General features: G+C 39.2%; 1 long non-coding RNA gene and 1 pseudogene across 1 annotated transcript in view; both read left to right on the top strand.

Annotated features, from left to right (window-relative positions):
• Positions 1-24,440, top strand: part of LOC125963528 (uncharacterized) — a 333,066-nt gene that overhangs the window by 84,591 nt on the left and 224,035 nt on the right. The gene's annotated exons all lie outside the window — the stretch shown is intronic.
• LOC101270121 (AP-2 complex subunit beta-like) lies at positions 11,887-12,852 on the top strand (annotated as a pseudogene).

The raw sequence follows: 24,440 nt of genomic DNA, 5'->3' as shown, positions 1-24,440 counted from the left end.
TGGTGTGCAGGCTTCTCTCTAGCTGTGGTGTGCGGGTTTTTCTTTTTTTTCTCTCTCTGTAGTTGTGGTGCGCAGGATCCACGGTGCGTGGGCTCTGTAGTTTGTGGCACGCAGGCTCTCTAATTGAGGTGGGCGAGCTGAGTAGTTGTGACGCACGGGATTAGTTTCCCTGTGGCATGTGGGATCTTGGTTCCCCTACCAGAGGTCAAACCCACGTCACCTGCATTGTAAGGCAGATTTTCTACCACTGGGCCACCAGGGAAGGTCCTAGAAGTTTTAAGTTTGATTTCTTCTTGGTTGTGGATTTCTCCTTTTGTTGTTTGTGCTTTTAGCATCATATTAAAAGAATAATCATCAAAACCAATGTGGAAGAGTTTTTTGTGCTTTCTTTTAAGACTTTTATGGTATCAGTTCTTAGGTTCAAGTCTTTGATCCATCTTGAGTTAATTCTTGTGACTGACATAAGATAGGGGTTCAAATTTCTGTTTTGCTTGTGCCTATCCAGGTTTTCTAACACCATTTATTGAAGACACTATTATTTCTCTATGGTTGTTCTTGCCTACCTTGTCAAAAATTAGTTAACCTTATATCTAGGGGTTTAATTCTGGGCTCTCTGTTCTGTTGCATTCGTCTAGATGTCTATTTTGATGCCATCACTGTACTGTTTTAATTAATATAGATTGTAGTATAGTTTAAAATTAGGAACTGTGATGCCTCAGGTTTTGTTCTTCTTTCTCAGGACTGTATTGGCTATTCAGATTTTCTCTGGTTCCATATAAAGTTTAGAATTGATTTTTTATTTCTGTGGAGAATGTCATTGGATTTTTGAGAGATATTGTTAGAATCTACAGATGGTGTTAAGGACTTTTGATCTTAGAAATCCCTCCAATCTATGAACATAGGAGACCTTTTCCTTTTTTAGTGACTTCAATTTATTTTATCAATGTCTTACAGTGTTCAATGTAGAGACTTTTCAACAACTTTGTCAAATTTATTTCTAAATATTTTAGTATTTTTGATGCTATTGTCAATTAGATGGTTTTCTTTTTTCAGATGCTTTACTATCTGTGTATAGAAATACAACTGATGGTGTATGTTGATTTTATATACTGCAATTTAACGTACTTTGTTGATCAGTTACAACTTTTTGGTGAATTCCTTGGGATTTTTTATATACAAAATCATACCCTCTTCAAATAATGATAATTTTAGTTCTCCCTTTCCTATTTGGACACTTTTCTTTGTCCTGCCTAATTGCTCCAGCTAACACTGCCAGTACTATATTGAATAAGAGTGATTAAGTGTGCATCACTATCTTGTTCTTGACCTTAGAAAAATAGCTTTTACCTTTTTACCGACTACTATGATGTTAGCTATGGGCTTGTTACATATGGCCTTAATTATGTTGAGGTACATTCCCCCCATACTCAATCTGTTCAGAGTTTTTAATCATAAAATGATAGCATTTTGTCCATTGCTTTTTCTGCATGTATTGAAATGATCATGTGTTTTTTATTTTTACTCTTTTAATGTGATGTATCTCGCATATTCATTTGTGTATGTTGAAACATTCTTACATCCCAGCGATAAATCCCACTTGGTCACAGTGTATGATCCTCTTAATGTATTGTTGAAGTTGATTTGTTAATATTTTGTTCAGAATTTTTGCATCTATGTTAATCGGTTTTATTGACCTGTAGTTTTCTTTTCTTACAGAGTCTTTATTTGACTTTGGTGTTTTGGAAATGCTGGCCTCATAGAACAAGTTTAGAAGTATTCATTTCTCTTCAATTTTTTGGAAGAGTTATTACTGGTGTTAATTTTTCTTCATTGGCTTGGTAGAATTTACCATAAAGTCATCTGGTCCTTCCGTTTTCTGTGTTGGGAGTTTTTTTATTACTGATTCAATCCCTTGTTATTGGTCTGTTTAGATTTTCTATTTCTTCCTGATTCAGTCTTGGTAGGTAGTGTGTTTCTAGGAGTTACCAGTTTCTTCTAGGATATCTAATTTGTTGGCATATATTTGTTCATAGTAGTCTCTTATGATCCTGTATTTCTGTCGTATCAGTGGTAATGTCTCCTCTTTCATTTCTGATTTTGTCTTCTCTCTTTTTGCCTAACCTAGCTGAAAGTTTGTGAATTTTATGGTTTTGAAAATCCAGCTTTTATTTCATTGATCCTTTCTATTGATTTTCTTTTATCTATTTTATTTCCATTCTAGTCTTTTTTTTTTTTAAGATGTTGGGGTAGGAGTTTATTAATTAGTTTATTTATTTTTGCTGTGTTGCATCTTTGTTTCTGTGCGAGGGCTTTCTCTAGTTGTGGGAAGCGGGGCCCACTCTTCATCGCGGTACGCGGGCCTTTCACTATGGCAGCCTCTCTTGTTGCGGAGCACAGGCTCCAGATGCACAGGCTCAGTAGTTGTGGCTCACGGGCCTAGTTGCTCCGCGGCATGTGGGATCCTCCCAGACCTGGGCGCGAACCCGTGTCCCCTGCATTAGCAGGCAGATTCTCAACCACTGCACCACCAGGGAAGCCCCTCCACTCTAGTCTTTATTGCATCCCTCCCTCTGCTAACTTTGGGATACATTTCTTCTATTTCTAGTTCCTTGAAGTGTAGAGTTAGATTATTTAGGTGCTTTCTAATATCTTGTCATATGCACTTATGGCTGTAAACTTTCCTCTCTGAACTGCTTTTGCAGCATCCCATAGGTTTCAGTAGATTGTGTTTCCATTTTCATTTATTTCGAGGGGTTTTTTCTATTCACTTTAAAAAAAATTATTTATTTTATTTATTTAATTTTGGCTGTGTTTGGTCTTTGTTGCTGCATACAGGCTTTCTCTAGTAGTCGTGAGCAGGGGCTACTCTTCGCTGTGGTGTGCAGGCACTACTCTTCATTGCGGTGCGTGGGCTTCTCATTGCAGTGGCTTCTCTTGTTGTGGAGCATGGGCTCTAGGTGCGTGGGCTTCAGTAGTTGTGGTGCATGGGCTTAGCTGCTCCACATCATGTGGGATCTTCCCGGACCAGGGCTCGAACCCGTGTCTGCAGCCTTGGCAGGCGGATTCTTAAGCAACGCGCCACCACGGAAGTCCTTTTAATTCACTTTTTTTTCTTTTTTTTTTTTGTGGTACACGGGCCTCTCACTGTTGTGGCCTCTCCTGTTGCGGAGCACAGGCTCCGAACGCGCAGGCTCAGCAGCCATGGCTCACAGGCCCAGCCGCTCTGCGGCATGTGGGATCTTCCCGGACCGGGGCACGAACCCGTGTCCCCTGCATTGGCAGGAGGACTCTCAACCACTGCGCCACCAGGGAAGCCCTTAATTCATTTTTGATTTCTTTTTTTGACCCATTGATTTTTCGGAAGTGTACTGTTTAGTATCCACATTTTTGTAGATTTTCCGGATAGACTCTTGTTGATTTCTAGTTCTATATCATTGTGTCCAGACAGTTGATATGATGATTTTGATCTTCTTAAATTTACTAAGACATATTTATGTTTTATGATATGACCTATCCTGGAGTATGTTCCATGAGAACAGGTTGTTGGGTGAAATGTTCTATATATGCCTGTTAAGTCCACTTGGTGTAATGTATAGACCAGAATCTCGATTGTCAGGAAGTTTCAGTGGGGGATACGGGGGATGCTGTTCAAATGGTATAAAACTTTGGTTATGAAAGATGAATGAATTCTCGAGTGATGCGTACAGCCTGGTGAAACAGTCAATTATGGAGTGTATTATACTTAAAAAAATAATTTAGATTTAATTAACAAATTATCAATAACATTCTGAAACATGGTGCATTACAACAGAGATCACCAGTTAAAATATAATGTTAAAGCAAATCTTCTGCAGTGAAAAATTACTCCTTTTCCAAGCTATCCTTGCACTCATATAACTTTTTTAATGCAATTTATTTTTTATATTTTTTATTGAAGTATAGTTAGTATACTATATTCCTCCCCCCCACCTTTCCCCATTGATAACCATAACTTTGTTTTCTTTATCTGTGAGTTGGTTTCTATTTTGTAAATAAGTTCATGTGTATCATTTTTTTAGGTTCAACATACCAGTGATATCATATGGTATTTGTCTTTCTCTGTCTGACTTACTTTACATAGTATGTTTATCTCTAGGTCAATCCATGTTGCTGCAAGTGGCATTATTTCATTTTCTTATGTCTGAGTAGTGTACCACATCTTCTTTGTCCATTTTTCTGTCAGTGGACATTCACGTTGCTTCGATGTCTTGGCTATTGTAAATAGTGCTGCAGTGAACATTGGGGTGCATGTATCCTTTGTTTCTTTTTTAAATTAATTAATTAATTTTTAACATCTTTATTGGACCACAATTGCTTTACAGTGTTGTGTTAGTTTCTGCTGTATAATGAGGTGAATCAGCTATACTTATACATATATCCCCATATCACCTCCCCCGTGCGTCCCCCTCCCACCCTCCCTATCCCACCCATCTAGGTGGTCACAAAGCGCCAAGCTGATCTCCTGTGCTATGCGGCTGCTTCCCACTAGCTAACTATTTTACATTTGCTAGTGTATACATGTCAGTGCTACTCTCTCATTTCGTCTCAGGTTACCCTTCCCCTGCCCCGTGTGCTCAAGTCCATTCTGTATGTCTGTGTCTTTATTCCTGTCTTGCCCCTAGGTTCATCAGAACCTTTTTTTTTTTTTAGATTCCATATATATGTCTTACAATTCAGTACTGGTTTTTCTCTTTCTGACTTACTTCATTCTGTAGGACAGACGCTAGGTCCATCCACCTCACTACAAATAACTCAATTTCGCTGCTTTCTATGGCTGAGTAATAGTCCATTGTATATATGTGCCACATCTTCTTTATCCAGTCATCTGTCAATGGGTACTTAGGTTGCTTCCATGTCCTTGCTATTGTAAATAGTGCTGCAATGAACATGGTGGTACATGACTCTTTTTGAATTATGGTTTTCTCAGGGTATATACCCAGTAGTGGGATTGCTGGGTCCTATGGTAGTTCTATTTTTAGTTTTCTAAGGAGCCTCCTTACTGTTCTCCATAGAGGCTGTATCAATTTACATTCCCACCAACAGTGCAAAAGGGTTGCCTTTTCTCCACACCCTTTCCAGCATTTATTGTTTCTAGATTTTTTGATGATGGTCATTCTGACCGGTGTGAGGTGATACCTCATTGTAGTTTTGATTTGCATTTCTCTAATGATTAGTGATGTTGAGCATCCTTTCATGTGTTTGTTGGCAATCTGTATATCCTCTTTGGAGAAATGTCTATCCAGGTCTTCTGTCCATTTTTGTATTGCGTTGTGTGTGATTTGAGCTGCATGAGCTGCTTTTATATTTTGGAGATTAATCCTTTGTCAGTTGCTTCGTTTGCAAATATATTCTCCCATTCTGAGAGTTGTCTTTTCGTTTTGTTTATGGTTTCCTTTGCTGTGCCAAAGGTTTTAAGTTTCATTAGGTCCCATTTGTATGTTTGTTTTTATTTCCATTTCTCTAGGAGGTGGGTCAAAAAGGATCTTGCTGTGATTTATGTCATAGAGTGTTCTGCCTATGTTTTCCTCTAAGAGTTTTATAGTGTCTGGCTTTACGGTTAGGTCTTTAATCCATTTTGAGTTTATTTTTGTGTATGGTGTTAGGGAGTGTTCTAATTTCACTCTTTTACATGCAGCTCTCCATTTTTCCCAGCACCACTTGTTGAAGAGGCTGTCTTTTCTCCATTGTATATTCTTGCCTCTGTTGTGATAGATTAATTGACCATAGGTGATTGGGCTTACTTCTGGGCTTTCTTTCCTGCTCATTGATCTATATTTCTGCTTGTGCCAGTACCCTGTTGTCTTCAGGACTGTAACTGTGTTATGCCTAGAAGGCAGGAAGTCTGATACCTCCAGCTCCATTTTCCTTTCTTAAGGTTAGTGTGGCTACTAGGGGTCTTTGTGTTTTCATACAAACTTAAATTTTTTTTGTTCTAGTTCTGTGAAATATGCCATTGGTCATTTGATAGGGATTGCATTTAATCTGTGGATTGTCTTCAGTTACATGATCATTTTAACAATATTGATTCTTTCAGTCCAAGAATATAGTGTATCATTCCACCTGTTTGTGTCATTTTTAATTTCTTTAATCAGCATCTTATAGTGTTTGGAGTACGGTTCTTTTGTCTCCTCAGGTAGGTTTGTTCCTAGGTATTTATTTCTTTTGATGTGATGGTAGATAGGATTGTTTCCTTCATTTTTCTTTCTCATCATTTGTTGTGCTTTAATGCTCCAGTTCTCCCCTGCACTCCTGGTCTAGCCGCACACCCGGGGGCCTTGCCACCTGGCTTCTAGTCGAGACTGTGTAAAGATCCATGAAAAATCTGGACTGCAGAGGTGGTCCCTGGGGGCTCCAGCTTAAGAAGTGTTGCCCCAGGGGTTCCAGAAATTGAGAAAGGAAAAGTGAATGTAGTAGTGGGGTGGCATAGGGAAGGGTGAGTGCCCTGGGAGATTTTGAGAGAAATACCCTCCACCCAAAACCCCTGCCCCTGCAGCTGATCCATTGGTGCCATGGGATTTCAGTGCCTTTTGGGAGGTGATGTCTCTGCTTCTTTACTCCTGCACTCAACACTGTGCCGAACCAAATCCTCACCTCTCACTGATTTCCAAGGATTTTAAAGCACTGTTCATGGCTGACTTGGTTTTCATTTCCCTAAACAGCAGTTTTGAGCTGTCTATGCTATTTAAAAGTATTCTGCTTAACTAAGACAAAACTATTCTTTTGATAAACTAACATGAATTGAGAGCAAATATGCTTTTCACCCCTTTCCATCAATCTGCTGCGCACTTGGTGGATACAGGATTAGATGCACCAGACACCTCTGACTCTCTGGCCCAAACTGGGTCCCTTCACAGAGGGGACATAGGTCTGCCATCAATATCTGATTGTGAACTTACAGCCTGGTCGGGTGGCAGAGTGGCCAGACACTGTGGAATGCTCTCTGCACTATGACTGCCTTTGTTTTCACCAGAGGTAGGATTCTGGACCCAGAAATACCTTGTTTGAATCTTGGGCTGACAGGTTACTTGCTACAGGCCTGTGTGAATGTTTGAACCTGGAAAACAGGGCAGGCGGTTGTGAATGTGGAGCATATAAAACCAGTGATATTTTTGATGGCTGCATGTACTCCACCCTGTGCCCGAGCTCTCCAGAGTTCTCCCCAAACTTCTTTCTTCCCTTTAGATCCGAACCTCTTCCTTTCTGTCTACACACCCTGACCTCAGCAGAAGGGTCTCACTTACTTATCTGTTGCACCATCAGTGATCACAGCCTGTATGCCCAGAGCTATGTTCAGTGCTGGGATCAACGTGAAGCTCCTGACTTTTGAAGGTGCAGGTTTCAGGGGCAGATTTTGAGTTCATACAGGGTCAGGTGAATTAAAGGGTGTGGAGCTGATTTAAAGCTGTTCAGTGAGGTACAAGGGTCAGCTGATTGAGTTAAAGCCCGATCACGTGACTTGCAGGGTGGTGGTGTAGAGAAGCCCCAAAATGTTGATTTTCTATCTCTTGCTCCAAACGTCGTATTTATAACTTTTTTTTATGACTTAGAAAACTAGAGCTGTTTCTCCCTGGACACAAAAGGAGAAAATACAGTATTTCAGGTTCATTTTAGAAAAAAAAAAAAAACTTCTCAGGGTAAGGTGATGGTGACATGGTCCAGATCAAATGTCTTGGTGGCAAACTAGGGAAAACCATAGGAGAAGATCCGAGGCCTGTAGTCTGCCAGCTTGGCAATGACGTTTGAGCAGTGACCAATGTGCTTGAGTGCAGCAGGTGAGGGAATAATGATATCCTCATCCTGTCCTTTATCTGGTCCACAAGTTGAGAGCAAAGAGCTCAGTACAGAGCTCTTGATGTAAGGCTGTGCACAGCAGATGGCCCTCATATCAAGTGTCTTGAGTGGTGGATGACCTGTGACAACAAGTTCTTGACAAATTTTTTAGTGACTCTGTGGACAGTAATTGGTTTGGAAGGATGCTGTGGGAGAAGACACCACAAATATACAGTATATTCAAATTACCTCTCAGTAAAGAGAAAAAATAGAAGCAACCAAATAAAAATATTTGGAACCTATGAAATTAAATTTCACTGAAAAAGAAACAAAAACAATCATTTTACATACGAAGAGGCACCCAACCTCAATGATGGTCGGGGAAAATAAATTACAATGCCAATGTAATCGGTTTATTTTCCATTATATTGAAAACTTAAAGAATCGTTGTAGCATCTCTTGTCATCATCTGTGGAAACAAGCCCTTTGATGTACACTTGCAGGGAGTATACATGACGACTGTCCCTTTTGAGGCAGTTTATCTCCTCTTTTGCTTCTTCAGTATCTGGGCTTTAGGGGTTCTGTGGGGCTGATGTTTGTGTAATGACCTTGATATTTCCTGTGTCCTTGGGCCTCTGGTCAGTCTCCTTCAGGCACTGATAATTTGATTTCCCGAAGTAGAAGAAAAAAAGGCAAACAAGTTATATAGAGGTTGAGTCAAGATGGCAGAACAGAAGTATGTGGAATTCACCTCCTCTCACAAATACATAAAAAATACATACATGTGGAACAATCCTCACAGAATACCTACTGAATGCCAGCACAATATCTCAGACACCCAGACGTGCAAGAAAGATCTCCACGTAATGAGACTGGATGAAAGAAAAAAGAAGAAGAAGCAGCAGCTCCCTCCTGGGGGGGGAGCTGTGTAAGAGGACAGTTTCTGTCACCCTGGGAACCCCCTTCACCAGTGGGGACGTGAGCTGGGACAGAAACGGAGCTGCAGAGGTTTTGAGGAGAGCGCAGCAGTCAGTTTGCAGCAGACAAAACAGAGACACGCACAGAGGATCTGTACTAGTTCGCTGCAGTCCTCAGCCCAAGACTTGTGCCTGCTGGTATGTGTGGGTTTTGGGTGCTGAAACTTGGGCTTCAGAGGACAGACCAGGGGATTGGACTGGGTTTGGCTGCATGCAGACAGCCGAAGAGGCTGGAGTGTGGTAAGTGCTCAACCTGGGGTGTATGCAGAAGAAGACCAGGCTGGCCATAGAAGCAAAACATCATTGTTGAGGGGCAGCTGAAGGGAGGGGAGGGCCACCATAGCAGCCTCTTTCTTGGTGCCACCTCTACGATGACCTCTGGGAGCACACAAGCACCAGCAAGTTGCTCACACGTGGAGGTGGAGTTGAAATCATAGTGGATCCCAACGTACTGCCTGACTTAGGAAGCAAGGCTGATACCGGAGCCCTCCCCATGGCTGTGCAATCTGCAGATTTATGGCACTGCCACTGGCTTTATAAACTCAGTGCCTGTGGGACATCCGAGTGGACAGTGGGCACTCCCATGTCTGGGACGGTTCCAGCATTAGCAGCTGTGGGCTTTGTGGGCACAGGCACAAGGAGGCTGGGCCAGGCTGGGGTTTAGTCTGCTTCCATAGCTCCCACACTGGGTCCATGTGTTGGACACTGTGGTCCTGGCACCTGACATCAGTGGATTAGCACCTATGGATTTGCGCTGGTGGCTTTGTGAACACTGTGCCTAAGGGACACCAGGGCTGATTGCCTGCATTCCCACAGTTGAGGTGGGGCTGAGAGCAGTGCCAACAACAGAGTACTTTGTGAGCCCGCACCATGGGTGACAGGTGACACCACAGAGCACACTTCCTGGTGGACAGCTCTGGCAGAGGAATGCTCAGTGACTCCCCTCCCATTGGGAGTGCCCCAATCCAGCCTACCTAATTATGTTCTTTAATCCAGCATAGAAACAGACCTGGGGGCTTCTATTCCAACAACTAGGGAGGAGACCCTGCCCCCGACAGGGCTGTGTCAACCACAGAGCAACGAGGAGACCCTATTCAACATCCAGTGCAAGCTGTGGTCACCACATACTCCTTATGATAGTCTTCCAAAAGATCGAAGAGAAAAGAAGCCTCCCAAAGACATGCTATGAAGCCACTATCACCCTGAGACCTAAACCAGACAAAGACACCACCAAAAAAGAAAATGACAGGCCAATACCTTTGATGAATATAGAACCTAAAATTCTCAATAAAATGTTGGCAAACCAAACCAAACAACGCATAAAAAAGATCATACACCATGAACGTGCTGAATTATCCTAGGGTCACAAGGATCTTTCAACATATGCTCATCAATCCATGTGTGATACACCACATCAACAACAAAAAAGACAGAAATGACATGATCATCTCAATAGATTCAGAAAAACCATTTGATAAATTTCAACACCAATTCATGATAACAACTCTTATGAAAGTGGGTATAGAGGGGACATATCTCAACATACTAAAAGCTATTTATGACAAACCCACAGCCAATATGATACTTAATGGTGAAAAGCACTTAGCCTTCTCGCTAAAATCTGGAACAAGACAAGGATGCCCAGTCTCACCACTTCTATTCAACATAATACTGGAAGTCTAGCCATGGCAATCAGACAAGAAAAAGAAAGAAAATGTATCCAAGTTGGAAGGGAAGAGGTAAAATTTTCATTATAGGCAGATGACATGATACAATATATAGAACCTAAAGACTCCACACACAAACTACTAGAACTGATAAACAGATTCAGCAAGGTAGCAGGATACAAGATTAAAATACAGAAATTGGTTGCATGTCTTTATATTAACAATGAAATAGCAGAAAGGGAATGGAAAAAAATATCCCTTTTAAAATTGCATCCAAAAAAATAAAATACTTGTGAATAAAGCTGACCAAGGTTGTGAGAGACTTATAAGCTGAGAACTATAAAACATTAATAAAGGAAAGTGAAGAGGATTCAAAGAAATGGAAAGATATCCTATGCCCTTGGATTGGAAGAAATATTGTTAAAATGGCCATTGGACCCAAAGCAATCTACAGATTTAATGACATCCCTATCAAATTACTCATGATATTTTTCACAGAACTAGAACAAAGAATCCTAAAATTTATATGGAACCATAAACAACCCAGAATTGCTAAAGCAATCGTGAGGAAAAAGAACAAAGCAGGAGACATAATGCTTCCAGACTTCAGAGAATACTACAAAGCGACAGTAGTCAAAACAGCATGGTATTGGCACAAAAACAGACGTATGGGTCGATGAAACGGACTAGAGAGCCCAGAAAAAAACCTACACACCAATGGTTAATTAATCTTTGACAAAGGAGGCAAGAATATACAATGGGAAAAAAGACAGTCTCTTCAGCATGTTGTGTTGGGAATGTTGGACAGCCACAGGTAAACCATTGAAGTTAGAACACACGCTCACACCATGCACAAAAATAAACTCAAAATAGCTGAAACAGTTAAATATAACACATGACACCATAAAACTTTTAGAAGAGAAGATAGGCAAAATATTCTCTGACATAAGTTGTACCAATGTTTCTGTAGGTCATTCTCCCAAGGCAATGGAAGTAAAAGCAAAAATAAACAGATGGGACCTATACAAACTTACAAGCTTTTCCACAGCTAAGGAAACCGTAAAGAAAATGGAAAGACAACCTGTGGAATGGGAGCAACTATTTGCAAATGATGCAACCTACAAGGGCTTAATTTCCAAAATATACAAACAGCTCATACAACTGAATCACAAAAAACCAACCCAATCAAAAAAATGGGCAGAAGACTGAAATAGACATTTCTCCAAAGAAGACATACAGATGGCCAATAGGCACATGAAAAGATACTCACCATTGTTAATTATTAGAGAAATGCAAATCAAACCTACAGTGAGGTATCACCTTAAACCAGTCAGAATGGCCATTATTTAAAATTCTACAAATAAATTATGGAGAGGGGATGGAGAAAAGGGAGCGCTTCTACATTGTTGGTGGGAATGTAAATTGGTGCAGCCATTATAGAAAACAGTATGGAGGTTCCTCAAAAAAATAAAAATAGAGTGGCCATAGGATCCAGCAACCCCTCTCCTGGGCTTATATCCAGACAAAAGTATAATTCAAAAAGATGGACCTCTTGGGGGGAAGGGCTACATAGTCTGGTGGGACAGTCCTTCATCCCACCATCAGTGCCTGCAACCTTTGCTCCTTCACCTACTCCTGCTGTGGTCAGCAGTGGTCTGAATGACCAACTTGAACTCTCTATGGGGATAGTCATGGCACCTGGTGGATATGGGGCTCCTACAACTGTCTGGCTACCTGCAGTAAAGGCTAAAGTCTTGGAGATTTCAGGAACATTTACTCACCTCCAAGGGCACGTCTATATGGAAATGAACTTCATGAAGAAAGCTCTGTAGCACATGACAGACTTGGCAATTCAGTTTAACAAGAATAGCTTTGGTGTCATCCACAGCACTCCTCTGGCCATCCCTACACCACTGATGCCAAACCAGAGCATTGATGTCTCCCTGCGTCTCCACACCTTGGACCCAGTCATGAAGATAGAACCTCTGAACAACCTGCAGGTGGCTGTGAGAAACAATCGTGATATCTTCTACTTCAGCTGCCTCATCCCACTCAATGTGCTTTTTGTAGAAGATGGCAAAATGAAGCGCCAGGTCTTCCTTGCAACATGGAAGGATATTCCCAATGAAATGAACTTCAGTTTCAGATTAAGGAAAGTCATTTAAATGCTGACACTGTTTCCAGCAAGTTGCAAAACAACGTTTATACTATTGCCAAGAGGAATGTGGAAGGGCAGGGTATTCTTACCAATCCCTGACTCACTAATGGCATTTGGGTTTTGGCCCAGCTCCATAGCCAGCCAGAAAACCCCAATTACACACTGTTGCCAAAGTGTAGAGCTAGCTCCTGAAGCCTCCCAGTACATCTATCAGGTCTATGACAGCGTTTTGAAAAACTAATAGACTGGTCTGGTGCCCTCAGGCCATCCTGTGATTGGTGCAATCCAAGAACTCTTAACGGGAAGAAATTGTACTGCCATGTGGAATCTGAACCCAAACACACCGAGGCCACCCGCCATGGTAGTGACGGGTCTGACCTCTGCTAGTATTAGGGCACAACCTTTTGGATAGTTTTAGCTATCCGACACTTGAGCATTTGTAACCACAGCTTCAATCACTTCCCGCCTCTTGCCACCTGCTGCTGTCTGTCTGTGTGGGTTTCACCATCCTGTGCCAGCGGCTGGCGTTTTTTAGTGTAATTTGATATTTTGTAATTGAGAGCTCACTTCAAAAGCAGCAAAAGACAAAATATATTTAAGCAAGGAAAAGTGTCCCTGAAAGAAAAATGTCATTTGTTGTGTTTTTTCTACTCAGTTGTTTGAGCATATTATACATATTAGAGTGTTTTTTCAAATATTTTTCACATTTTGTAGGTACACTCTGCTCTCTGTAAATTGTTTCCTTTGCTGTTCAGAGCTTTATAGTTTAATGCAGTGTTTTCAATTCTTTTTTTCATTTTCTTTTTTTGCTTTTGCTGCCTGTGCTTTTGTGGTCACATCTAAAAATACATTGCCCATAGCAGGTCAAGAAGCCCCCCCCCCCATATCTTCTTCTAGTAACTTTACAGTTTCTGATCTTTTATTTAATTCTCTAAAACAGTTTGAATTAATTTTTGTATATAGTGTGAGATACAAGTCTAATTTCTTCCTTATGCTTGTGAATATTCAGTTTCCCGTGAATTTACTGAAGAGAAGATCCTTTTCTCATTTTATATTCCTGTCACTTTTGTCAAAGATCAATTGATTGTAAATATGTGGATTTATTTCTGAGGTCTGTATTTAATTCCATTGTTCTATATGTCTGATTTTGTACTGTGACCGTACTGCTTTGATTACTATGCTTTGTAGTATAGTTTGAAATTATGAAGAGTGATGCCTTCAGCTTTTCTCTTTGTGCTCAAGATTGCTTTGGACATTTGGGGCCGTTTATGGTTCCATATGAATTTTAATATTTCTTTTTCTATTTTCTGGGGAAACTGCCTTCGGATTTTGACATGGATTGCATGGGCTCTATAGATTGCTTTGGATAGTATGGACATTTTTAACAATGTTCATTTATTCAATCTAGTAATATGGGCGATCGTTCCATTTATTTGTGTCTTCTTCAAATTCTTTCATCAGTATTTTATAGTTTGCAGTGTACGGCTCTTTTACATTCCTGGTTAACTTTATTCCTAAATATTTTATTCTTTTGTGTGCTATTGTAAATGGACGTTTTTTAACCTTTTCTGATAGTTTCTGTTGTTAGCATACAGAACCACAAGTGATTTTTATATGTTGATTTTGTGTCGTGCTGCTTACTCCATTTATTTATTAGTTTGAACAGTTTTTTGGAAGTGGCATTTTTAGGTTTTTGTAGATATAAAAACATGTTATCTGCAAACAGAAAATTTAGGTTTACCTTTATGATTGGGATTTATTTTATTTATTTTTCTTGCCTACTTGCTCTGGTTAGGAATTCCCGTACTATGTTGAAAAGAAGGGGCAAGAATTGTAATCTTGTCTTGGCTGAAACTTAGGAGAAACACTTTTGGGACTGTTAGCTTTGGACCTGTCATATGACTTTTAATGTGTTGAGGTATATTCCTTCTATAGCTAATTTCTTGACAATCTTTATCATGAAAGGAAGTTGGATTTTGTCAAATAATTTTATGTATCTATTAATATGATATTTTCCCTTTATTCTCATAATGTAATCTATCGCAGTTATTGATTTGCATACATTGTGCCATCCTTGCATCCAGGTATAAATCCCACTTAATCATGGTGAATGAATCCCTTCAATGTGCTGCTGAATTTAGTTTGCCAGTATTTTGAGTGTATTTCATTTATGTTATTCAGGAATGTTGATATGTACTTTTCTCATTGTGCCCTTGTCTTTTTTTTTTAATTAATTAATTATTTATTTATTTTTAGTTGTGTTGGGTCTTTGTTGCTGCACGCAGGCTTTTCTCCACTTGCGGCGAGTGGGGGCTGTTCTTCATTGCGGTGCGTGGGCTCCTTATCGTGGTGGCTTCTCTTGTTGCGGAGCAGAGGCTATAGGCGCGAGGGCTTAGTAGTTGTGTTGCACAGGCGTAGTTGCACCACGGCATGTGGGATCTTCCCGGACCAGGGATCGAACCCGTGTCGCCTGCATTGGTAGGAGGATTCTTAACCACTGCGCCACCAGGGAAGACCCCTTGTCTGGTTTTGGCATTACCCTTGTCTGGGGTAATGCCTCATAAGATGGGTTGAAAGCATTCCCTCCTCTTTAAGTTTTTGGAAGTATTTGAGTAGTCTTGGCTTTAATTTCTCTCTAAATATTTGGCATAATTCATGAGAAAAACTATCTGGTCCTGGGATTTTATTTATTGAGAGGTTTCTCAATACTGTTTCATTCTCTTTACTCATTACTGGTCTATTCAGGTGTTCTGTTTCTTGGTGGGTTGTATGTTTCTATGAGTTTGTCCTTTTTTGTCTAAGTAATCCAAGTTGTTTGCATATGATTGTCAATAGTAGTCTCTGATTGTCATTTGTATTTCTGTGGCATCATTGTAATGCCTTTATATGCATGTATGTGTGTGTTTATTTATTCATTCATTCATCATTCATTCAACCTCTCTTTTTCTTAGTGTTGCTAACAGTTTGTCAATTTTGTTTATCTTTTCAAAAAAAACCCTCCAATATTATTTATCCTTCTACTGTTTTCATAGTCTCTATTACTTTATTTTTAATTTTTATTGGAGTATAGTTGATGTACAATGTTGTGTTCAGTAAAGTGAATCAGTTATACATATATCCACTCTTTTTTAGATTCTTTTCCCAATAGATCACTACAGAGTATTGAGTAGAGTTCCCTGTGCTAGACAGTATGTCCTTCCATTACATTTATAACTGCTCTAATCCTTATTATTTATTTCATTCTGCTAATATTGGGCTTAGTTTGTTCTTTTCCTAGTTCCTTTAGTTGTAAAGTTAGGTTATTTAATTGAGTGGTTTTTCAGAAACAAAAGGTTTTATTACTTATGGTACAGCAAGCATGAGCATAATATTGTATTGGTTCTCCTTCCCCACACCCAGGTTCCCACTGGGATGACAGAGAGGGATCCAGTTGAGTGCTATGCATGTAATCGGCTGTGTTACGCTGAGGAACACTGAGTTTGAGGACTCCACTGCTTTTAAAATGAGAGGTTAGCAGGTTCCTGTTTGTCTGAGGGAGAGACATTAGCTCATTCCTCAAGGCTGTTCATTACAAACACACTCCCAAGAAATGGCTCAGGTGAAATGCTGTCAGGGCATACATTCTTTTTCTTTCTTTCTTTTGCTTTTTTTTGATTGAAGAATAGTTGGCTTATAATATCACATTAGTTTCAGATGTACAACATAATGATTCAGCATTTAAGTATATTACAAAATGATCACCTTGATGAGTCTAGTAAACATCTGTCCCCATCCACAGTTACTGCAGTATCATGAACCATATTCTTTATTCTGTATATTAAATTCTTGTCAATTTTTATCATATAACTGGAATTTTGTACTTCTTATACCCTTCCACCTGTCTTGTCCAAGACCCACTCCTCTCCCCTTTTGCAACCACCAATTTGTTCACTGTGCCTGTAAGATTTGTTTTGTTGTGTCTGTTTTGTTTTTGGATTACACATATAAGTGAGATCATGTAGAATTTGTCTTTGTCTATGTGACTTCACTGAGGATAATACTCTCTAGGTCCATCCATGTTGTAAAAAATGGCAAGATTTTATCTTTTTATGGCTGAGTAATATATAACTGTATATGTACATTTGTATACACATATATACATATATATGTATCTGTATATGAATATATCTACATATATGTATAGATACATGTATACATATGTGTATATGTATATATGGATGTGTGTATGTGCGTTGTGTATATTCATATGTATGTATGTGTGTACGTGTGTGTATATATATATATATATATATATATCACTTATCCATTTGTCTCTCTTTGAACATTTAGGTTTCTACCATATATTGCCTATTGTAAGTTATGTTTCAGTTAACACAGGGGTGCATGTATCTCTTTAAATTAGTTTTTTGCTTTTTTTCTTTGGATAAATAACCAAACGTGGAATTGCTAACTCATATGGTAGTTTTATTTTTTAATGTTTTCAGAACCCTCTGTAATGTTTTCAATAGTTGGCTGCATTGACTTACATTCTTAGCAGTAGTGCAGGTGAGTGCTCTTTTCTCCACATCCTCAGCAACACTGATTAATGTCAATTTGATGATAGCCATTCTGACACCTGTAAGGTGATCTCTTTCTTGTGGTTTTGATTTGCATTTCCCTCCTGATGATTAGGGATGTTGAGCATATTTCCATGTGTTTTTTAGCATCTTTTTTTTTTTTTTGGCAAAATGTGTATTCAGATCCTCTACCCAATTGTTTTTATTTTATTTATTTTTTAAAATTATAATTTATTGACAATATTATATCAGTTTCAGGTGATCTGGGATTTTTTACAGATTACACTTGATTAAATGATTTTACAAGAGAATGGCTATAATTCCCTGTCCTATACATCTTTGTTGCTTATCTATTTTATACATAGTAGTTTGTACCTCTTAAGCCCATACCCCTAATTTGCCCCTCCCCCCTTACCTGTCCCCAGTGTTAACCACTAGTTTGTTTATAGATCTGTGAGACTGTTTCTGTTTTACATATACATTCATTTGTATTATTTTTAGATTCCACATATAAATGATATCACACAGTATTTGTCTTTCTCTGACTTACCTCATTAAGCATAATATTCTCAAGGTCCATCCACGATGCTGCAAATGGCAGAATTTCATTCTTTTTATGGCTCTGTAATATTCCACTGCACATATATATGGTATCTTTTTATCCATTGTCTGTTCATGGGCATTTAAGTTGCTTTCATATCTCGGCCATTGTCAGTAGTGCTGTTATGCACATTGGGGTTTATGTATCTTTTTGAATTAGTGTTTTCATTTTTTTCCTAGATAGGTACCCAGGAGAGTTATTGATGTATCATATGGTAGTTCTACTTTTACTATTTTGAGAAACCTCCATCCTATTTTCCATAGTGCCTGCAACAATTTACAATCCTGCCCACAGTGTACAAGGGTACACTTTTCTCCACATGCTCTCCAAAATTTGGTATTTGTAGACATTTTGATGAGAGCTATTTTGACAGGTGGAGGTTGATATCTCACTGTTGCTTTGAATTGAACTTCTCTAATAATTAGTGATGTTGAGCATCTTTTCATCTGCCTTTTAGCCATCTGTATCTTCTTTGGAAAGATGTCTATTCATGTCTCCTGACCATTATTGATTATGTTGTTTGTTCATTTTTTGTGTGTGTGATATTGAGTTGTATGAACATTTATATATTTTGGATATTAACCTTTTGTCAGTCATATCATTTGCAAATGTTTTCTTACACTTTGCACTTCGAATTTTGATTTTGTTGATGGTTTTCATGGCTGTCCAAAAGCTCTTAAACTCTATTTAGCTTCCACTTGTTTATTTTTGCTTTTATTTCTTTTGCCTTAGAGGTCAGATCCCAAAAAATATTGTTACAATTTATGTCAAAGAATGTTCTGCCTATTTTATCTCCTAGGAGTTTTATGGTTTAGTGTATTACCTTTAGGTCCTTAATCCATTTTGAATTTTGTGTCTGGTGTGAGGAAATGTTCTAAATTCCTTATTTTACATGTAGCCCTCCACTTTTCCCAACACCACTTATTGAAGAAACTCTCTTTTCTCCACTGTATATTCTTGCCTCCTTGGTGGTAGACTTATTCACCATAAGTGTGTGAGATCCTTCATGCTATTCAGCTTGGGTGATTTTCTATTTCTATTCCATTGATCTATGTGTCTGTTTTTGTGATTATTGTAGCTTTGTAGTCAGGGAGCATGTTATCTCCAGCTTTGGTCTTTTTTTTCTCAGGATTGCTTTGGCAGTGTGGGTATTTTGTGGTTCTGTATTTATTTGGGGATTATTTGTTCTGTGTGTGAACAAGGTCATGGGTATTTTGATAGGGATTGCTTTAAATCTGTAGGTTGCTTTGAGTAATAGGGCTATTTTAAAAAGATTAATTCTTCTGATCCAAGAGCATGGGATATCTTTTCATTTGTTTGCATCATCTTCAACTTCCTTCATCAATGTCTTATAATTTTTAATATATAAATCTTTCACCTCTGTGGTTAAATTTATTCCCAGGTATTTTATTATTTTTGGTACATTTGTAATTTTTTTCTTAATTGCTCTGACAGTTTGTTATTAGGGCCGAGAAAAATAACAGGTTTCTGTATATTAATTGCATATATTTCAATGAAAATAAAAACAAAAATTAACAAATGGGATCTAATTAAACTTAAAAGTTTTGCACAGAAAAGGAAACCATAAACAAGATGAAAAGACAACACTCACAATGGGAGAAAATATTTGCAAGTGAAGCAATTGACAAAGGATTAATCTCCAAAATATAGAAACAGCTCATATAGCTCAATATTAAAAAATCAGACAACCCAATCAAAAAATGGGTGGAAGACCTAAATAGGCATTCCAAAGAAGACATACAGATGGCCAACAGGCACATGAAAAGCTGTTCAACACCATTAATTATTAGGGAAATGCAAATCAAAACTACAATGAGGTATCGCCTCACACCGTTCAGAATGGCCATCATCAAAAAATCTACAGGGGCTCCCCTGGTGGCTCAGTGGTTGAGAGTCCACCTGCCGATGCAGGGGACACAGGTTCGTGCCCCGGTCCAGGAAGATCCCACATACCGTGGAGCGGCTGGTCCCGTGAGCCATGGCCTCTGAGCCTGCGCGTCCGGAGCCTGTGCTCCGCAATGGGAGAGGCCACAACAGTGAGAGGCCTGCGTAACGCAAAAAAAAAAAAAAAAAAAAATCTACAAACAATAAATGCTGGAGAGGGTGTGCAGAAAAGGGAACGCTCTTGCACTGTTGGTGGGAATGTAAATTGATACAGCCACTATGGAGGACAGTATGGAGGTTCCTTAAAAAACTAAGAATAGAGCTATGTTATGATACAGCAATCCCACTACTGGACATATACCCAGAGAAAACCGTAATTCCAAGAGACACATGCACCCCAGTATTCACTATGACACTATTTACAGTAGCCAGGATATGGAAGCAACCTAAATGTCCATCAACAGAGTAATGGATAAAGAAGATGTGGTACATATATACAATGGAGTATTACTCAACTATAAAAAGGAATGAAATTGGGTTATTTGTAGAGATGTGGATGGACCTAGAGAGAGTCATACAGAGTGAAGTAAGTCAGAAAGAGAAAAACAAATATCGTATATCAACACATATATGTGGAATCTAGAAAAATGGTATAGATGATCTAATTTGCAAAACAGAAATAGAGACACAGATGTAGAGAACAAACGTATGGACACCAAGGGGGGAAAAGGGGGATGGGAGAAATTGGGCGATTGGTATTGACAGATAAACACTATTGATACTATGTATAAAATAGATAACTAATGAGAACCTACTGTATACCACAGGGAACTCTACTCAGTGCTCTGTGGTGACCTAAATGGGAAGGAAATCCAAAAAAAGGGGATATATGTATACGTATAGGTGCTTCACTTTGCTGCATAGTAGAAACTAACACAACATTGTAAAGCCACTATACTCCAAAAAAGTTAATTAAAAATGAAAGAAAAAAATTGTGTATACTTCAAATTTACTGAGTTTATTTATGCTAATAATTTGTTGGTGAGATCTTTAGGGTTTTCTCTACATATTATCATGTCATCTGCAAAGAGTGACAGTTTTACTTCCTTTACAAGTTAGATCCTATTTTGTATTTTTATTTTTGTCTTCGGCTGTGGCTAGAACTATTAATCCTGTGTTGAATAAAAGTGGTGAGAGTAGGCATCCTTGTCTTGTTCCTGTTCTTAGAGGAGATGCTTTCAGCTTTTCAGCATTAAGTATGATGTTAGGTCTGCTTTTGTCATATATGCCCTTTATATTTATTTATTCATTCATTCATTCATGCTGCACCGCACAGCATGGGGGACCCTAGTTCCCTGACTAGGGATTGAACCCACACCGCCTGCAGTGGAATCGCAAATTCCCAACCACTGGACTGCCACGGAAGTCCCTGTCCTTTATTATAAAAAGGTATGTTGCCTCTATACCCACCTTGTTGAGAGTTTTTATCATAATTCAAATGTTGAATTTTGTCGAATTTTGCCAAATCCTTTGCTGGAGATATGAAGATGATCATATGATTTTATCCTTTGTTCTGGTAATCTGGTGTGTCACTTAATTGATCTGCATAGACTGAGTCATTCCTGCATTGCTAAGGTGATCCATTTGATCATGGTGTATGGTTCTTTTAGTGTATTGTTGAAGTCAGTTTACCAGTATTTTGTTGAGGTTTTTTGCATCTATGTTCACCAGGGATATTGGCCTGTAATTTACCTTTTTTGGTAGTGTGTTTATCTGGTTTTCAGATATGGGTGATGCTAGCCTCAGAAAATAAGTTTGGAAGCACTCCTTCATCAGTTGTTTGAAATAGCTTGAGAAGGATAGATGTTAACTGTCCTTTAAATGTTTGGTAGAATTTATTAGTAAAGCCACCTGGTCCTGGACATTTATTTATGGGGAGTTTTTTGATTATTGATTGATTTCACTGCCAGTAATTGATCTGTTTAGATTTTTTATTTATTGCTAACTCAATCTTGGAAGATTTATATTTTTAGGAATTTATCCACTTCTTTTAGGTTGTCCCATTTGTTGGTGTATAATTGTTTCGTAATCTCTTAGGATACTTTGTATTTCTGTGGTGTCTGCTGTAACTTCATCCTTTCATTTCTGATTTATTTGGTCCCTCTCTGTTTAAAAAAACATACTACTATTGTCTTTTATTCTTTACAGAAGCTTAATAAGTGTTTGATCTACTACCCTTACTCTATGCATACTTTTTGCAGTGAGATTTTTACTTTTGTTTGTTTTCAGGTTACTATCAATAATTAGTGAGACTTCTTTTAAGCTTTAGTAAATTCTTGCAACATTGCTTATAAGCCTGCTTTCTTAGTGATGAACTCTTCTAGCTTTTGCTAGTCTGGGAAACTCTTGATCTCTCCTTCAATTCTTTTCTTTTTTCATAAATTTATTTATTTATTTATTTTTGGCTGTGTTGGGTCTTTGTTGCTGTGTGTGGGCTCCTCATTGCGGTGGCTCCTCTTGTTGCAGAGCACGGGCTCTAGGTGCGCAGGGTTCAGTAGTTGTGGCTCACGGGCTCAGTAGTTGTGGCTCATGGGCTCTAGAGCACAGGCTAAGTAGTTGTGGCTCACGGGCGTAGTTGTTCCATGGCATGTGGGATATTTCCAGACCAGGGCTCGAACTTGTGTCCCCTGCATTGGCAGGCGGATTCTCAACCACTGTGCCACCAGGGAGGCCCTCTCCTTCAATTCTGAATCATAATCTTGCTGGTAGAGTATTCTTGTTGAAGCCTTTTTCCTTTTAGCCCATTGAATATATCCTGTCATTCCTTCCTAGTCTGCAAAGTCTGCTGAAAAGTCAGCTGACAGTCTTATGGGAATACCTTGAACATAACTAGATGCTTTTATTTCACTGCTTCTATGATCCCTCTTTACCTTAAATTTTTGGCACTTTATAATATGTCTTGGTGTGGACCTGTTTGTCTTCATCTTGTTTGGGACTCTGTGTTTCCTGGACCTGGATGTGTGTTTCCTTCCCCAGGTTAGGAAAGTTATCAGTTACTATATCCTCTAATATGTTCTCTGCCCCTTTCTCTCGTCTCCTCTTTCTGGGACCCCTGTAATGCTCATGTGAATATTCTTGATGTTATCTCAGAGATCCCTTTACCTATAGTCTTAATTCTTTTTTCTTCATGCTATTCAGCTTGGGTGATTTTCACTACTCTGTTTCCCATTTCACTGATCTGTTCTTCTGTATCATATAATATAATGTTGCTCCCCTTGTGTGTGTGTGTGTGTGTTTTAATATCATTTATTGTATTTTTCAGCTGTTTGGTTCTTTCTGACATTTTATTACTCTTGGTTCAAATTCTCACTATGTCCATCTATTCTTCTCGTGACGTGGGTGAGCACCTTTATAATCATTAGTGTCAACACTTTTTTTTGCGGGTAGAATGCTTATCCCTGTTTTATTTAGTTCTTTTTCTGATGTCGTGTCTTGTTACTTCATTTGTAACATATTCCTCTATTTCCTTATGTTTCCTAATTCTCTGTGTATTTCTATTCGTCAGGTTCAGGTTGCTACATTCCCGGGTCTCAGAGAAGTGACCTTATATAGGAGATGACTGATAGGGCCCAGCAGCACATTGTCCTCTGGCCAGCAGAGCCACATGCTCCAGGGGTGTCCCCTGTGTGGGCTTCACACACCTTTCTCTTATGGCAAGGCCAACTGCTGTGGACAAGCTGGTAGGTGCTGTTGGACCCTGGCCTAAATGGCTGTGAGGCCCTGCAGTATGTGATTACCATGGGGGTGCTGGTAGCTAATGCAGCCCTCCATTATGGGTGGCTCTGTGGTGCTCCAGGTGCAGAGGCAGACAGGGTAAGCCCCCAGTGTGTCTGGTTGTGAGGCCTTGGGGTTCAGGAGTGCTATGGGCATGGTCCCTGATTCTAATCAGTTCCAGGGAAGACTCTAAAATGTTGCTTACCAATGTCTCAGTTCCTAGCAGGAGTCCCAGCTGCCTCTTGCCTTTCCAAGAAGCTCTCCAAGTTAGCAAGTGGGTCTGACCCAGGTGTCTTTCACACTACTGGCTCTGCACAGGGACTGAGAATGTGTGAGATTTGTGTGTGCTCAATGAGAGCAAAGTCTCGGTTTTCTTTAGCCTCCAGCTTTCCTGAAAGTAAGCCCTGCAGGTTTTCAAAGCCAGACCTGCTGTGTTCTTTTCTTCCCAGTGCAGGATCCCCGGGCTGAGCAGTCTGATGCAGGGCTCACCCCTTCCCTCCCTATAGAGGACCTATGCAATTGTGATATCTTCCAGCTGTGGGTCACTGTGCTCCATGTGTGGGTTCCAATTAGACTGTGTTTCCAGTCCTCCTACCTGCCTTGTGGTTTCTCCTTCCTTATATCTTTAGTTGTGGAAAACTTTCCCTGCTAGTCACCAGGTCATTCTCTGAGATAATTTCCCTGTAAGTTGTTGTAATTTGGGTGTGTCCATGGCAGGAGGGGAGCTCAATATCTTCCTATTCCATCATCTTGATCCTCTCTCAAGAATTTTTTAAAAAACACATCCCTTTATTACTGTAAACATAACTCTTTGAATTGCATTGTTTTTCCTGTATTCCATAAATTTAGCTACTTTGTGTTTCCAATTTTGTTTGCTTTAAGATTTTTTAAAATTTCCCTTTTGATTTATTCGTGTATGAATTGGCTATTCAGGAGCTTATTGTTCAATTTCTAAGTGTTCTTGAATTTTCAGTTATTCTTTTTAATACTGAA

This window comes from Orcinus orca, chromosome 2, assembly GCF_937001465.1.
Source record: "Orcinus orca chromosome 2, mOrcOrc1.1, whole genome shotgun sequence".
NCBI classification, from domain to species: Eukaryota; Metazoa; Chordata; class Mammalia; order Artiodactyla; family Delphinidae; genus Orcinus; species Orcinus orca.
Note: the sequence above shows the minus strand (reverse complement) of the source record. Positions and strands in the feature narration are given on the sequence as shown.